Source organism: Bacillus rossius, chromosome 5 (assembly GCF_032445375.1).
Source record: "Bacillus rossius redtenbacheri isolate Brsri chromosome 5, Brsri_v3, whole genome shotgun sequence".
Classification (NCBI taxonomy): Eukaryota; Metazoa; Arthropoda; class Insecta; order Phasmatodea; family Bacillidae; genus Bacillus; species Bacillus rossius.
In genome coordinates this window covers 42488971-42505530 of record NC_086333.1, presented here as the reverse complement: position 1 = coordinate 42505530, position 16560 = coordinate 42488971, and the positions used below count along the sequence as shown (strand labels likewise).

Below are 16560 nucleotides of genomic sequence, written 5' to 3'. Positions count from 1 at the left end.
TTTGTGATGAGGGGATTGGAGGAGACGTCGGGTTGAAGTGGGCTGAACCTGGGAGAAAAATCAAATTTCTGGTGTAGGTACCAAAGAGACGTTTTCAGGAAATCTCACGTTAGTATTTACGACGACTACATACAATTTTTTTTTACTCGCTATATAGCTTTGTTGTTATACCAAAAATAGTGTTATGAAACTAAAAGTCATACCGTAAAATAAATACAAATTAACACGCTTTGATCATGGGAATAATTTATTTAATATTTTGGGGTTAACATCGTTACTGAAAGGATGAATGAATGAATCAAGAATTGGCATCTCGTTCACATCAAGGTTATGGCGGGCTGTCAGGTAGTCAAATTAAAAAAAAAAATCTCTTTTAAAAATGCCATAAAAAACAGTCACACTTCCATGATCCCGCCTGCAGAAATGCTCGGCAGGATTAACCCCCCACCACAGCCAACACATACACGGGGGCACACACATGGTTTGCAGTGCTTCAGAAAAAACCACGCGATTTAAAATCTCTCTAGTTATCCAAGTGAGATCTGTTTAATCTTTTCAGTCACACTTAGTCATTTTCTATGATATTTTAATTTTTGAAGTGAAACTTCTTTGCTGAGGGGGCTACAATTTTTCGAGCGTTACGAAAATTTCGATCGCATGAGGGGAAATAGTAGAGAAGACGGCAGGGGAGAGGTATAAATGACGCAGCAGTGATGCTACGGAATTCTCGTAACGTTACTTGTGTTTGTCTAATCTTCAGTTTTCGTTACGGCTAACGATTGACGCTGTCATATTTATTTTATTCAAAGTATATACAATTTATTTATTCCTGTGGAAAAGATTTATTGTTTGTGCAATTAACTTTGTAAGTACCATACATCTTTATGTGAATAGTGTAATTTAAAATTTTAAATAATATGTATAGAGATTAGCTTTATAAGCGTAATTTATTTTTGGTATTTGAAAACTGTGGTTTGAAATGTCAAGACTAATGAGATAGATTTTATAAGTGTATTTATGTTCGATTGGATTATTTTTTTTTGTTCTTTCATTTTATTCAGCTGGATATCGTGATTTAACAACGTGTCTAAAAATAATAAAAATGTAGAAGCAGATACGAGGTATTATCAAAGGCAACGTGGGAATAAAGCACCAAAAGAGGCGCTAAAAAGTGCCAGTGAACGGATGCGAAAGTACGGAGCGCGGAAAAGGGCATTTTTTATTTGAGATCTACCCGCATTCTCACTATCCTCATTTATTATATCTCGTTTAATATAAAATACTAATAATTTATCTCTCTCTATACCTAATAAGCAAGTAGTTTCACTTTTGTCGCGCCTGGACTGCACGCGCATTTTCTTATTTTAACTAAACTTTTTATTTTAATTTTATGCAGTAATAATTTTAGCTTCAATTATAATACATATTTCTATATAATTTTTACGTTACAACATAAATTAATATAACATTTATTTTCCATACTTCTAAAGAATTATTTCCACTGGAATGCATGCTACACCATGACTCTCACATTAAAATATTTAATTAATCCATGTATAATTGAGATATAAATTTCAGTTGACGAATATATTGAAATGATTAAGAAAACCACTTAAGAATACGCTGGGTCCGATGAATAGATCAGCTTCCGGATTTCGTTTTTAAACTGTTTTTTTTATGAAAGTTAAAAAATATATTTATTTATTTATATATTATAATATATATTCATTCGCGTACATCCGCATCCGTAAACGACGTCTCTACGCTGCACAACAGTACGGAAAGGAGACGTTAAATAACGTATCTAAGCCTAGATTAAAACGCAGGTGTTTTTATTTCATTTTGTCGACGTGTGTTTCGAGTTGGTATCCGTGCAGATACTGCCGCGAGACGTGGCGGGCGCGTTTCGAGGCGCGTGTTTTAGTTTCCCGCTTCCCCCCATTTCGCGCGAGGCAAACAGCTGTGGACGCGGTCGTAACTCACTCTACGCGCCGCACCACTATAAAGCTCGCCCGCGCCTCTCTGTTACTTTATGTTGCACACCTCAGTTTATTGGTTTCCCAGCTCCCCTTGTCAATGGTTGGCAAACGATTTTAACACTGGGTAAAATTTCGAATCATTGTCACTCGGTATGTCATTATTTTAGGTAGATTGCAAATAAATACTATCTGTTGTAGCCGTTACCATAATGCGACTTCCGGAACATTTTTATAATTATAGTTTTTCATATACCCCAAAACTATCGTCATAACAAAAGTTATATATATATATATATAATCACTTTTGTGGACACCATAACTACAGCAATTTTTCATGAATTACTTCTTCCAAACTGATACATTAAATCTAGTAGTGGGAAATCTCGGTCGAGTTCGTTAAATGGGCATTATCCGACCGAAAGGGTAGAAATGCGAAAGGTTTAAAAAAAAAAAAAAACAGAATAACCGCTGTAATTCCGCTATATGGAAAATATCACATCCGTTTGAACGTATTATTACTCGTAGGAGTATTACCAAAATATTTTGTCTGTATAAATTTTTGATACGATGAACCATAACTGCTAGGGGTTGAAAAAACTAGGGTTGGAGGACAAAAAAAAACATTTACCTTCGTGCGCACAACATCGAGGAGTTGGTACTTGTATTTTTAATCTTGTCTGAAACAATTTTTTATTAGACGAACAATTGCTGAAAGGGGTTGAAAAAAGAGGATAAATTTAAATTAAAAATAATAACTCCCTTTGTATGTACACTATCAAATCCGTTCAAATATTTGAAAATCTTATAATTTTTTATGTAAAACTTTTGTCCGAAAATTTTTCTCGATAGGACGAACCATTGTTGTAGGGGGTTGAAAAAATAAAGGTGCCTAGTTAAAAAAAAAATCATAATTTCTGTACCATCTGCAATAAAAAATCCGTTCTGTTTTATTGTGAAACTTTAAATTATTATATACTACATTCGCCTAAAATAAGTTTTTATACACCAACCATTGCTGCAAGGGGTAGAATAAACAAGGATTGGAGGACAAAACAAAATCATAACTCCCTTCGAAGGCACAACAGCGAATTAGTACAAACTGTGTATTAATCTTGTAATTTTTATCTAAAACCTTTGTCTAAAACAATTTTTCATTAGACGAACCATTACTGCAAGGGGTTCAAAACACTACGGTTGAAATAAGAAAATAAATAAAACTTCCCTACGATGTTCTCTATCGAATTAATGTTTTTATTTGTTTAACTTTTGTGTAAAGTAAATTTTATGTAACAAAACATTACTGCAAGGGGTGGAAATAACAAGGGTGGAAAGACAAAAATGTCATTACTTTTTTAATAGATATAATATAAAATTTGTTATAATATTTTTGTAAAACTCCTAAACTTTATCTAAAACTTTTGGTTGAAACAATTTTTGATGAAATGAACTACTTCCGTGTTTTCAGGTAAGTTTTCAAATTTAAAAAAAATTGCATAACTTCTGAGAAAAGGTAATATGAAATTCATTCCAAGCTATTTAATGCTAGATGCATGGAGTTAAAAACATTCAAAAAATTTCGCTGCATGGAGTATGAGAAAATGTTTTATCAATCGTCTTGGAGTATTGGAGAACATATAGAATGTTATGTACACTGAGTTCTTTAAAAGTTCCAGAAGTTTCCAAAACATTTCCAAAATAAATGGGTACTCCGAGATCTACCTACGCCTGTATGCTCTGCCGATGGGGATTTGTTTTAATTTGAAAACTATATGTGTTCGCGACTTCGTTTTTGTTTGAATTCAGGCATTTCTTTGAATGGTTTTAGAGCTGTGCGTGAGAAAACAAAGGCATTCATGTTGCAGGAACGATGTGATTTATCAAGGTTAGCTGCAGTACCCGGCGTTGCCCGGGCTGAAAACAGGGTGAAGGGGACCTTTTTCGAAATCAGATGTAGTTAGTAATTGTATTCTTAATTTGAATGTCAAGTGTGCAAAATAATTTATATCACTTTCAGATCCCGACAGACGTTCTGCCAGTGTATAGTTATTTACCTGTATATATCGAAAAATTGGTGGTCTTTATGTAATCTAGACTTTATAAAGCACTATAGAAAAAAGCTGTAAAATAAGAGATTACTAATATTGAAATGATTACATTATCTAGCTAATGCTCAGCATGCATTGCTATGCCTCATTCAGTTTTGTTTTGTAATATGTTTGAAGTAGTTACACATATACAAATCATCTATCCATATCTCTAAATATATATTTATCTCTATTTACATCTATATATAAATGTATCTCACTATCTCTATTTATCTCTTTATAGCTACATATATACATATATACCTCCCACTATCTCTATCTCTTCTATATATAAATCTCTATATAGCTCTATACATCTATATATATCTTTATCTAACCCATTTAATTCTCTATACCTCGCTCTATCTCAACTTATCTCTCTGTCTCTCTCAATCTCACTCTGTATATATATGACTCTATCTGTCTCTCTTTTATATTTCAATCAATTGTCTTTTGCGTGCGCACTTAGACAACAAAAACAGACGAAGTGCCGCTATATAATATGAAATAAACACATTTTTTTTGAAACGATTCGTGCTCCAACTATTGCAAAATAGTTATACCGTCTCAGAAACCTTCACGGGCATCCGCATAACAACTCACCAAAATTTAATCGCAATCGGATAAATGGTATAGGAACGCATACGGCACAAACAAACGAAAATTAAAGACATGACAAACGCATCGAACGAAGGTGCGTTTAAAATTCAAGGCAACTCTATCTATTGACGAAGTTAAGAACAAAACTGTTATTAGCGCCTTTATTCTGCTAGCTGCTGCGAGCTCCACTAAGCGGGCTGGTCTCACCAAGGAGAAAAATATGAATTTGCAAGACCTTACTATGTGTATGATCGTGTGGCAGACATAGAGAAATGACACGCACTCACTATTTGTATGTCTATGACCTATGATTTTTTCTGTTATAAAATGAAATTTTCACTTATTCACTCCCTTAAGGATGGAATTTAATATTAATATGTAGCCTATGTGTTATTCTGATGTATAAGCTATATTATTGTAAAGTTTCATTAAAATCCATTCAGTATTTTTTACGTGAAAGAGTAAAAAACATCCATAGGCTACTTACAAACTTTCATGTTTATAATATTAGTAGGATTACTCCACGTCATACATTATTATAGTGCCGAATATGATAAAATAATTATGGGATGGTTTTTTTAAGTGACTGGCGAATTAACAGACGTACAAAAATTTGTTCGTGTCTCTATAACTTCTTATTACCAAAACTAACACTTTTTTTTTGGACATGTAGTCCATGTACAAACACGACTCAACAGTTTAATTATTAGTATAGGGCAGGGGTCGGCACACCGCGGCTCGCGAGCCGCATGCGGCTGTTGTCACAGGATGTTGCGGCTCTACGACTCTGCGCTGCCGCATCACACGAACCAAATGAAACTGCCCAATCACAGTGCATGTTCTCAACCTACACTCCACCTGCCATCGCTCCGCCCGGGGGCTTTTCTATTTTAATAATTAATTAATTAAAATAATTTATGTTGTCTTGTTTTATCAGTAGGGCTCTAATAATGTCTACCATATTTTATTTTTTTACATTTACGTGTTTATTTTTCTAAGTAGCCTTTATTTTTAAGACTTTATGTTGTATTTGTTAATAAAATATTTTAATTTTATCTATTTTTTATTGTTTTCACATTCCATGTAGATACAGAGAAAATACATGTTGCTGCTCTCTAAAAAATTGTATAATCTGTTTACTTAATATTTGGCTCATCTCACTCGAAAGTCTGCCAACCCCTGGTATAGATTTTTTTTTGTTGACTTTGAAAAGTTTCAAGAGTCAATTGCTTCGAAAATAATAACCAGGCACGGTTGTTTCTTCCTCTGCGCCGTGTGTGTGACGGGTTTCGCGATAACTCGGCCTCCGTGGCGTAGTCGGCAACACACCGAGTTCCGATGCGGGGGGCCCTGGGTTCGAATCCCGGGTGAGACACGGGTGCGATTCGTGTTGTGTTAACGATGCACCAACACTTATTAACAACAAGTACAATTACGCGACTCGGAGTTGTATACACAAAAAGTACAAAATTAAGGGGGAGGGGGGGGGGAAATATGTTTTGCTCACTGGTGATTTTAAAACTTGCCAGTTCCCCACACATCTTTTCTGATGAGAACCCAGGTTCGAATCTCGGTATCCGGCAGTCCTTATGTCTGTGTACCGCGTTTTCCCTAATTCACTCGGGTTGAACTTTGCTAAAGCAAATAAATTAAATAATATTTGGGTAGTGAGTTTCTGACCCTGGTATGTGACGCCGATGAACTGTTTGTCCATGTTGAATTTTTTCTTTTCATTTTCTCGTCATTATTTTATGACAAATTCTGTTGATTTCAACGTACACCTCTCTTGTATTCGTGGTTGTCACAAATATTATAAAAATATTTTCACTAGGTGCAAGTGATAATAATTACTCAAATTTACGCGACATTTTACACCCAGCAGGTTAATATTTTGTTATTGAATATCCGATTATAATATTTGTGGCAGAACATCGAACGCAAAAGAAGTATATTTTTCAAATTTACAGAAATAGCCCTAAAATATAAAAAAATAAAAACAGTGAAGAGAAAAAGAAATATATATATATATCAACATGACGTGTAAGACCGTGCTTCGAGCGCAAAAAAAAAAATCATGTTGCTGATGTCCCAATGGCTGTTAGTGCAATAGGAAATACGCGTTGATTACACACGACTGCATCTTATCCGCGCAATTTTTTATCTTCTTTTACTGGTCAGCCCCGGGATCCGACTACGTCAGAGAGAGAGACGTGTTGCAACCCTGTGTGCCCATGTATGTAGTGTGTTGTTCAGTAGCTGAGTGCAGGAGAATTCAGCCGCCTCGTTATGCCACGTTAGATTTTGTGGTAAAAATAAATCGCAGAAATCTTCTGGCAAAATTTGTCCAGGGTCCTCTGTAAATTTCTCAAGACATTGTCCGTTAACTTACGTAACTTCCAGTAATTTTTTTTTGTTAAGCATGTGTAATTTACAGCGAAATTTTTATTTCGAAATGAGGCTAGTTGCAGTGCATGAAATCTAATTTATAGGAAAATAATTTTGCTATCCTTACGATCTGAAATAGGTACAGTAATTGATGAAGAGTTGGACATTTATACTTCTGTAAATCTAAATATCACCTAGTTTTCAGTCACGTCGGGGAATCTCGATCTTGTTCGCGTCTTTTTATGGTGGTGTGTGCCACATTATCATATTTAAAGGTATAGGTGCGAGTGGTGTGAGCGACTCAATCGCAGTACGAACAAGATAATAAGACTTCATCCACGAAGCATTCTTCCTGTTGATCCGACAGTATTCGTTCTTGGCTCCCGAAGCTGCAACAAATAGGCTACAGAAATTAACTTACTTGAAAAATGAGTTTCTATCCGTTTTTTCCAACACGGACAATGTTTCCATGAATTGAACGTGTATTTTCGTTACACCTCCAGTTACATTTGCTTACGTAACCTTCGCATGCATTGCGGCTGTAACGAGTTAATGTAGTGCCATACATGGTTGCAGTTATGGCCATGGATACTATGTGGGTGTCTGTTCTAAGTTGAAGTCACTCTGGTTAGCAATTGGTTAGCAAAACAAACTGTAGCTGTATATAAAGACCAATACTAGAAGTTTGTTGATTTGGAGGTATACTGCTAACTGACCAAATATACGTTAAAAACGTTTGTTTGTAAGTTAAAAATTGAAACAATTTAATTATGTTAGTACAATATATATATCAAAAACCAAATTTTTTTATTTTTTTTATGTATATCTTCTTAGCTCTCGGTATACATTTGGTAAGAGTAATTTCTTGAATGGAACGGAAGGCGCATGGAACGGAAATGTGTAACCACGGTGCTGCCGTTTGCGGCGGACGGCGTGAACCAAACAAAGTTCACAAAGCCAAAGGGAAACTTTTTAATATTAACTTTTTAGGGAATTTTAACAAGATGGGCAGTATTTTAATAAAATTCCTTGTCGAAAATCAGGTTCAAAGCCGGGGTTAAGTTTTTTTTTTGTTAATTTTTTTTCGCTTTTAGAAGCCGTTTCATTACATAGTTTAACATTTCGGTCTGATAATCAAACGATTCGATAGTCGACGTAGCTGCCTGCTAGTGGCGTGTGCGAAAACTACGTGTGATTCGCGTCAATAAATGTAGTTGAAAACCCAATCTGCGTATAGTCTACTTATCACGCGCGACATTATTTTTAAGATATTCTACATTAAATTTCCTGTCTGAGTTTCGTGGAATACTAGTCTTCTAGAACAACACCGTTTACACACGGAAATCTATATAAATATATATAAAATAGGATGTTGGTATGTATGTATTTATGTATGATGTATGTATTTATGTATGACGTTGTTAAACTACGGAAACATTTGACCGATCGCCATGAAAGTTGGCACATCGAAGTATTATTCTCATGGAGAAGGTTTTTGTGATGCTGCAGCGCATCAACTTCTAAACCGTTCAACCGATCGCCATGGGTAAAGAGAAAATCATAGGTCATAGACAGACAAAAAGTACCTAATTGTGTGTCATTTTTCTATGTCCACCACGCTATCAATTTTGCTTTAACTCGCGGATAATATGTCACCTTGTGTTTAGCCCAGGTAAAGCCGGGTAGTACCTATCACATATATTACGATTTGGCTTGAGAAAAGAGAAAAGATTTTTTTTTTTTTTAGTTTAATACTCTGTTCTTAATTAAATTATCAGATGATTTCGTTAAAACACCTTATAAATACAAAATGTTATTAAATACGTGAAACACGCGTCCGAACAGGCATTAGATGTTGTCTAATTAAAAAAAAAAAAAAAACCACAGTTGCTGATGCTTTTGAGTATGAGGCAAGTCGGGCTATAATGAGGAGGAAATACACACACTACTGTAGCCCTGTGAGTATTAAAATAATTAATTATTTCCAAAATATTATCTTTGTAACCATATGTATCGAGGTCGCTGAGATATTTTTTTTTTTTTTTAAATCCCTGGAAGGGAGTGTTTCGGACCCCAATGACCCCTCCCCCTCCTTCAACGGGCCACGTGGCTGGGCCAACACCACCGAGACTCGGTGACTCGGTGGTGTTGGCTGGGCGCGGGTCCATAGTTCTCCAGTCGGCGCCGCCTGGCCCGGTGTAGAGTGTAGAGGGTGGGCGGGTGGTCAGGACGCCTCGCGAAGGCGCGCGAGTCACCGCTACGCCGGTGTCGCGCCGGGAACCGGTCCGGTGATTCAACCGAGTCACCCGAGTCACCCGGCGCTGCTGCTCGCCCTTTGCGCCGCGTCGCGCGACCTCGGGCCGCGGCTGGACCTGGGTCCGTCCCCCGGGTCGTAACCACAACGCCGAACGTACAATAACGCCGAATACCACAACGCCGAATGCCAAATTGACCGCAACGACGACAGCTAGAAAACTTCTGTGTACCACAACGCCGAAATACAGTAACGCCGAAAAATGTTGCTGCGGGGAGGGGGGAGCCACAGGAGCAAAATGAAAAACAACTGAATGAATTTGTGTGTTTCTTAAATGTATATTAACGCCGAAATACCTCAACCTAACCTAGGCTAGCCTAACCTAGCCTAACCTAACCTAACCTAACCTTACCTAGCCAAACTTTTGTGGCAGTCCTGCAATGACATTTTTCGGCGTTAATGTATTTCGGCGTTGTGGTACACAGCAGTTTTCTAGCTGTCGGCGTTGTAGTAAATTTGGCATTCGGCGTTATGGTTTTCGGCGTTATTGTACGTTCGGCGTTGTGGTGCGTCCCCTCCGTCCCCCGACATGACAGCTCCCTGCAGTCTCCCACGAGGTTCCTTTGGAGACAAATTGCCAAGAAACGATCTGTCAAACCTACTACAAGAAAGGTGTTGTAACCTTGTACACCACAAGGCTGTGGTTTTATATATTCTTTGCATATATAATACACGTTATTTCGAGATATTTATGAGTATTTTATATTTTAATTGATGTTGCACTTAAAATATGTATATATTTTTTTAAATCATGGGGAAAAAACTAATATTCAATTATTGGTCTATTCAATTATTGGTCTTTATTCTGTTGTATCATGCTTATATACTGGAAAGCTATTCTGGGAAACGGTTAACAGATAACTTTAACAATTGGATGTCCTGGGACAACACAAAACATAATCTTCCGGGTAAGAATCCGGAACCAGTATTGCTAAGAACACTATTTTGTAGTGATACAGTTGTTTTCATGTAATTGTGCACATTTTCAAATATCTGTAATATTAAATGAATATTTATTTTCCATTTATAAAAAAGAATAATACATTGTACATAGGCTTTATGTCGATTATTTAACTATAGTGCCGTTGACACCCAAGGTTGCCAAATAGTTGGTAACACACTAAAGAATATATATACATACACACACACACATTTATAATGTGCGTATTGAGTCTAGCCTGGAGTGAAATGATTCCGCGAAATAATGGTGGCACTTTTATAAGTTATTTGAATGAAGATTTGTGACAGTTTGCAAGTGTGTTGTTAGTTGTCATTTATTCTGGTCATTACGCTCATGACAGGACGAGTCTCGGATTACGCGAGCATATCCACGCGTGGGTGTTTCTGGCTGGTGAAGAGTGACTGGTAGCTTCTCAGAACGAGGTTAGTTTCACTTGATTAGCGCCACGGTTTACACGCTGAAGTGAACAAAGAGCCTCCCAGCCGTATGCTCCGAACTTCCCATCTTGTTGGTTAAAACGCAGCAATTCCTGTTTTCCCGTAAAAGGAGTTGACTGGCGGTGACTCATGCAAACCCGAAACTGTTCGTCCTTGCTTGCTCGTGTTTTTGCGAACTGGTTCCCGCTTTTCTCTCCTTGAATTTAACAATATACGCTGGGTCGGGCTGGGACAGTTTCCAAACTTCTAAGGAGTTTTGGGGATGGATTTTAAACAATTTCGTGGACAAAACAAATTTGCTGGTTTAATCTGTATGTCATAAAAAAAAACTCAAGAATGGGCAACAAAGATGCGATGAACAAGCCAATGTCAAATGCTTAGTGTACTATAACAGTAGTGAAGAGCGCTGAAGCTATGCGTTAAAAATTTTGTTTACATTTTGATTGCCGTTGCTACGATACCTGACGTAACTATTTGATTTTTTTTTACATGTTATAAATTTATCTTTATTGAACTGCTTTATGTTTTGAACACTATTCCCTGTACAGTTAGATAAGTTAGCAAGTAAAAGATTGATTATTTAACTTTTTTTTTTTAGATCGTTAAAACTTGTTCCCTTTGATTTTCTGGACGGCGCCGCGGCGCCTCCAACTGAGCACATGGCGCCGGGAATGATGGGAAATGGAACGTTTTGGTCCTTAAAAACACAGAGAGTTTTGCGTTTGCGGGCGGAATTTACGTCTGTGTCGGCTGGGAATTGTGTATGTGACTTGAGTGCACGTAAAACTTACACGTTATCCGCACAAATAAACGGATTGTGTGCGAAAGTGTTACGGTACAGGTATCCTACATTCAGGTAGGCCATATTTGACGCCATGTAATTTCCAAGTACTTTTCACGGCAGTGTGTTTTGAGAGCTATATTGTTGTTAGGCCTAGACCCAAAACTATTTATTTACAAACGTGCCGTTGTTTTCTATGGCCTAATTCAAAACAACACGAACATAAAACAGTCAGACTGAGACAACTAAGTTTAGAGGTTCGAAGCAACTTTTTTTTTTAGCTTTGGGTTGGCCGAATTATAATTCAAAAAATATATACCCTGAGAAAGTACAAATAAATTCTTTTATAATATTACTGAAAATAACAGTGACATTTGTAGGGTTTGTGTCCAACATATTGCCAACTTCAATTTTTTTTCCTCAACATTATTTTAATTTTAAAATAGTTTGAGAGTGGCCTATTGTCAGTCTATATATTATATAATTTTCTTTAATAATAAATATTAGCCATTTATATTATTATTGTTAAAGTTTGTTGTCTTTATGGAATTTGCATGCCAAATAAAATCCTATCCTATTTTCTATTTAATCTGTGCGCACTAGCCAAGTGTTTGTTTACAGCAATACTGGAATAAGCAAAGAAGTAATAATACCTGTACAGAGTAAACACACCGATTCCGTTCAATAGACAGCGCAGAGAATTCCCTGAAAGAAGTTAAGTCTGATTTTAAAAAAATTACAGCAGACGGCACAGTAGGCTGACGACGAAATAGTTGCAACAAGACCAGTGAGTACAGACAACAACTTTGCACAACCCAGTAATACTCAAGCTTCCCTTTTGGGAATGGAATTCAACGAGATATGAAATGATGCCTTACCATGTCATATCGACATAATGTGTTAAATGGAAGTAATTCGAGAAATTTCATTGGCCGTCGGGAACGTACTATTACGGCAACATTTTAACCCAGACAAACCTTAAATCGAACTCACTTTGAATGGGCCACATTGTCAATTGGACTCGCCAATATTAGGGACCCGTTGAGAATTGGAAGCACTGATAAATGAACCTACAGGACAATCAAGCCCACATGAAATCGGACCCATAGGAAATAAAAGCATGCTGGGCATTTGACCCACCTGAAGTTCTACAAACTGGGGATCGCAAAAATCTATATTAATAAAACAGAGAGTTTCTCTGTATGTCTGTATGTAGTTCACGTAGCGCGGAGGAATAGGCTGTGATATTTGGTAGTTGGATTTCAGGGGGCGGGAGGTGCATTGGCACCTCAAAGAGAGTTTATAGAGATTCGTTCGGCTTAGTTTTTTTTTTACATTAATTTTCCTTAGTGATTTTTCATACTGTTTCCCGATAATCTCCATGGAAACGGCTATCGCATTTTTTATTATGCTTTATTCGTCTCCTGGCAACGGCTATAGTATTATATGGTGACGCCTTATTCACTTTCGGATCATAATCTAGTCATTCTGTAATCAACTTTGCCAATACATTGACATGGTATTTTTGTTTAATGAATGCGGATTACTTATAAAAGCTTTTAAATACGTGATGTCTTTGGTTTATATTTCTTCCCGTTTATCATCTAACGATTTTTTATTTGTTTCGTGAGTTGATTTTTAAAATTATATTCAGTTTATTTTTTTTCCCATTTGAAGCGCGACAGTGGCGTACCAACGAGGAGGGGCATGCGTAATGAGTAGAGACATGCAAAATTCGCGGATTCATTTCGCGATAGGCTAGCATCAAAATAACTATACCTTCGTACCGCTTCTGCGATAGGCCCACATTTTATCCCGGGAACTGTGAGCCAATGGGAAACACTAAACCAAGAAAGTGCCGAATTACGGACAGCCTAGTTGAGACGTCTCACGCGTCAGTAGCCAATGAACAGTTGTCATTTCCGCGAGTATTTAAAGGACTGTGGAGTCTATCCTAGAGGTAAATGAATCCGCGAATTTTGCAGGTCTCTAGTAATGAGCAGTGCAAGTGTGTTCTGCCTGCAGACTGCCGTAGCGAAGCGTGGCATAGGATAATAATAAACCCACTAACAATCGAATCCACAACATCGGATTCATTAGATTTGGACCAAACAGACCAACGGGGAATCAAACTCATATTCAACTGAATATATCTTACATCGAACCCATCTGCAGTTTGATTCAGAAATCCAGCCCATCGAAAATATAACCTAAATCACAGTGGTGGGGGAGGTATACATCTGGTAATCGCACGGTCACTAATGCAGTTCAGTTCTGCTTAATACATAGTTGTATTACATTATGTTGGCAGTTAAGTTATAACATACAAGTAGGCTGACCGGTTTAATCCGACATTTTGGATACGATTTACAACTAAATGTTTTCAGTAGTCAACTCAACATTGCGGCGTGAGAGAGAGGTATAAAGTTTCAAGTTGCTTGAATAGTAAATTTGCGAGCAAACAAGTAATTACAAAAAGTTTAAAGTTAAAATTTTTGCAAGAGATTCCTGGGTAATTGAAAATATATTTAACTGTTTGCTCTAACTACATCATTTCAAACAACCACTAGAAATAATCAGATTAAAAACGGGGATAGAATTTGATTATAGGTTTGGCCCTTACCCTAGCATACTTTTAGTTTAATGTTTATTTTACTTAAAACATGTTTTTATTTTCTATCACTCGAGTGTTAAATAGTTTGATTTCTTATCTGCAAAACCACAACAATTATATATGACATGGATGATGCGTATAAATTACTTGGAATCCTACAATGACACAAAGTAGTGATAATGAGAGCCATTGTACTTAACAGCAACTTAACTGTGCACTATAAATGTTTTTTTTAACGGAACAGAAATATTCATGAAAAATTACAGATATTTGTAAATGTGTACAGTTAGATGAAAAAACTACATCCCTACAAAATAGTGTTCGCATTAATAATGGGTTCGGATTCTTACCCGGGCGTTTTATTTGTGTTAGCTCAGTACCTCCATTATTTGTAAACAGTTCCCTGAATAGCTTTTCAGTATCAAACTGCGCACATTAATAAGCACAATAAAACAAAATGAAGTCAAATTATTGAATTTACGATTATCTTTTCCGTGGTTTAAAACAATTATGCTTTGAATTAAAATTATTTCATGTGTGCAAATGTGTTTTAAAAAGTTACATTGTCTTTATTGTAGTATTACCAACTATTTCTTGGCAAACAAATATTTTGTGAAAGTACAGAAAGAATGTCGTGACTTGCTCGCTCTTCAGTCGTGGCGCACATTCCGCTCTGTTCATTAATCCCCGGTGCATCCCGGCCCGTGCATCGTGTGTTTGCAAGACGATAATATCCTTCCGCCGTGTTTACTGAAGTCTCTAGACGATCAACACTTGGGGAGGGGCGGTGTGTGCCCGGGCGAGATTCTTACCGCGCGCAAGTAAGCTGTCTCGGCACTTTACGTCCAGGTAATACTGTCCATGTTATAAGTTTCGATTCGCACATCCGCGCTATTAATTCGTGAAAGCTTAAAACTTCTGAATCTCGCGATTGAGGGTTCAAGTCTTCCCCCACCCCCACATTCTCAACCCCTTGTAAATAAAACTGGAAGCGTTATGTTTCAGTGTTTTGCGAAATTTCCCTGGTTTTAATTATAATTGATGCTGCCTGCCGGAATAATTAAAAACTGAGAAGACAACTCGTAAAGAATTGCAACTCGTAAAGCGATACATGTAGGGCTATTTTACGAAAACGTTTGGTGCCAAGACATTCCCAAAAAAAACTTTTTTTTTTTAAATGTGTAAACATCTTACCTCTCGGTATACGGCATTCGGTAGGAGTAATTTCGTGAATGTAACGGAAGTCGCGTGTGACGGAAATGTGTAACCACGGTGGTGTCATCTGTGGAAGTCTCAGAAATCTCGAAAAGGATGGCCTGATTCATCCTTATTATTGCTTTCGTGAACATCGCAAATTTTACACTGCGCATAGGTATTAAAAAAATAAAGATTTACAGTAGTTCAAATATCCTTTAATACTTTATGTTTTAATTTAAGTAATAAAAATAATGATAACTTAAAAATACGTTAGAATCCTGGCGTTACAACCCTTAGTTTCAATTTAAATGTATATATAGCGCAGCATTCATCATACAATAGAGACACAATGAATTGTTAGCCTACATATATTTTTTCTTACTGTCATGGTTGTTATTATAATATTTATCATGTCGAAAGATTCTCATGCGAGTATGGTTGTTCAGTTGTAACATTAACATGGGTTCTTCCTTGCAATAGGACCCCTCGCCTTACTTGGTCGGCCAAATCAGGGTGGGTTTGCGTCCGCACAGAGTTGCTGTGATTCGCGTGCCAACAGTACAATGTGCACTACACATGCACCTGAAAATATCGAATTATTTTCGTTAAAAATGCATGATCTGATCAAACCTATTGCTCATAAATTGTGATTTCGGAGCCTGGGCGTGATCCAACACACTTGATTCACTCAGACGTGGCGTGAATACCTTTTTGAGCGAATGGCCATCGAAGACTCTTTTAAGTTCCCGTAGAGAACGGTGAACTTAGGTTTCTGTACAAAGCAAGGAAGATAAAGAGTCGCAAAACAACTCTATAACACACGCTTTTATTTTCTTTAAAAATCAGCGAACTCTGCGTTATTTATCGGCAACCTAGCTACTTATTACATATGAGTCGTTAACTTTTCAAAAAAAAAAAATGTTGGCTACATTTTTTCATTATTTTTTTTGTCTTTCGTTGCTAGGAATATTCAAAAATGTTTCAGATAATCAATTTTTTCAAAACGGGACAACCAAAACTGTATGTTAAAATGCTTTATCTTTTGTTTCGAAACTTAAAAACTCCATAGCCACCAAGTATGAATGTTGAAATTATAACTTCAGTTTCCATTGCAAAACATACATGGCAGCCATGCTTATTTCATTGCTGCTAAGATAATTCAACTTTGTCATAAATTTTATCAAAGTATTATAGTTTGCAATTATACT

General features: G+C 36.7%; 1 protein-coding gene across 2 annotated transcripts in view; it reads left to right on the top strand.

Moving 5' to 3' along the window:
- The window catches only part of LOC134531738 (uncharacterized), a 618769-nt gene that overhangs the window by 237426 nt on the left and 364783 nt on the right, over positions 1–16560 (top strand). The window lies entirely within an intron of this gene.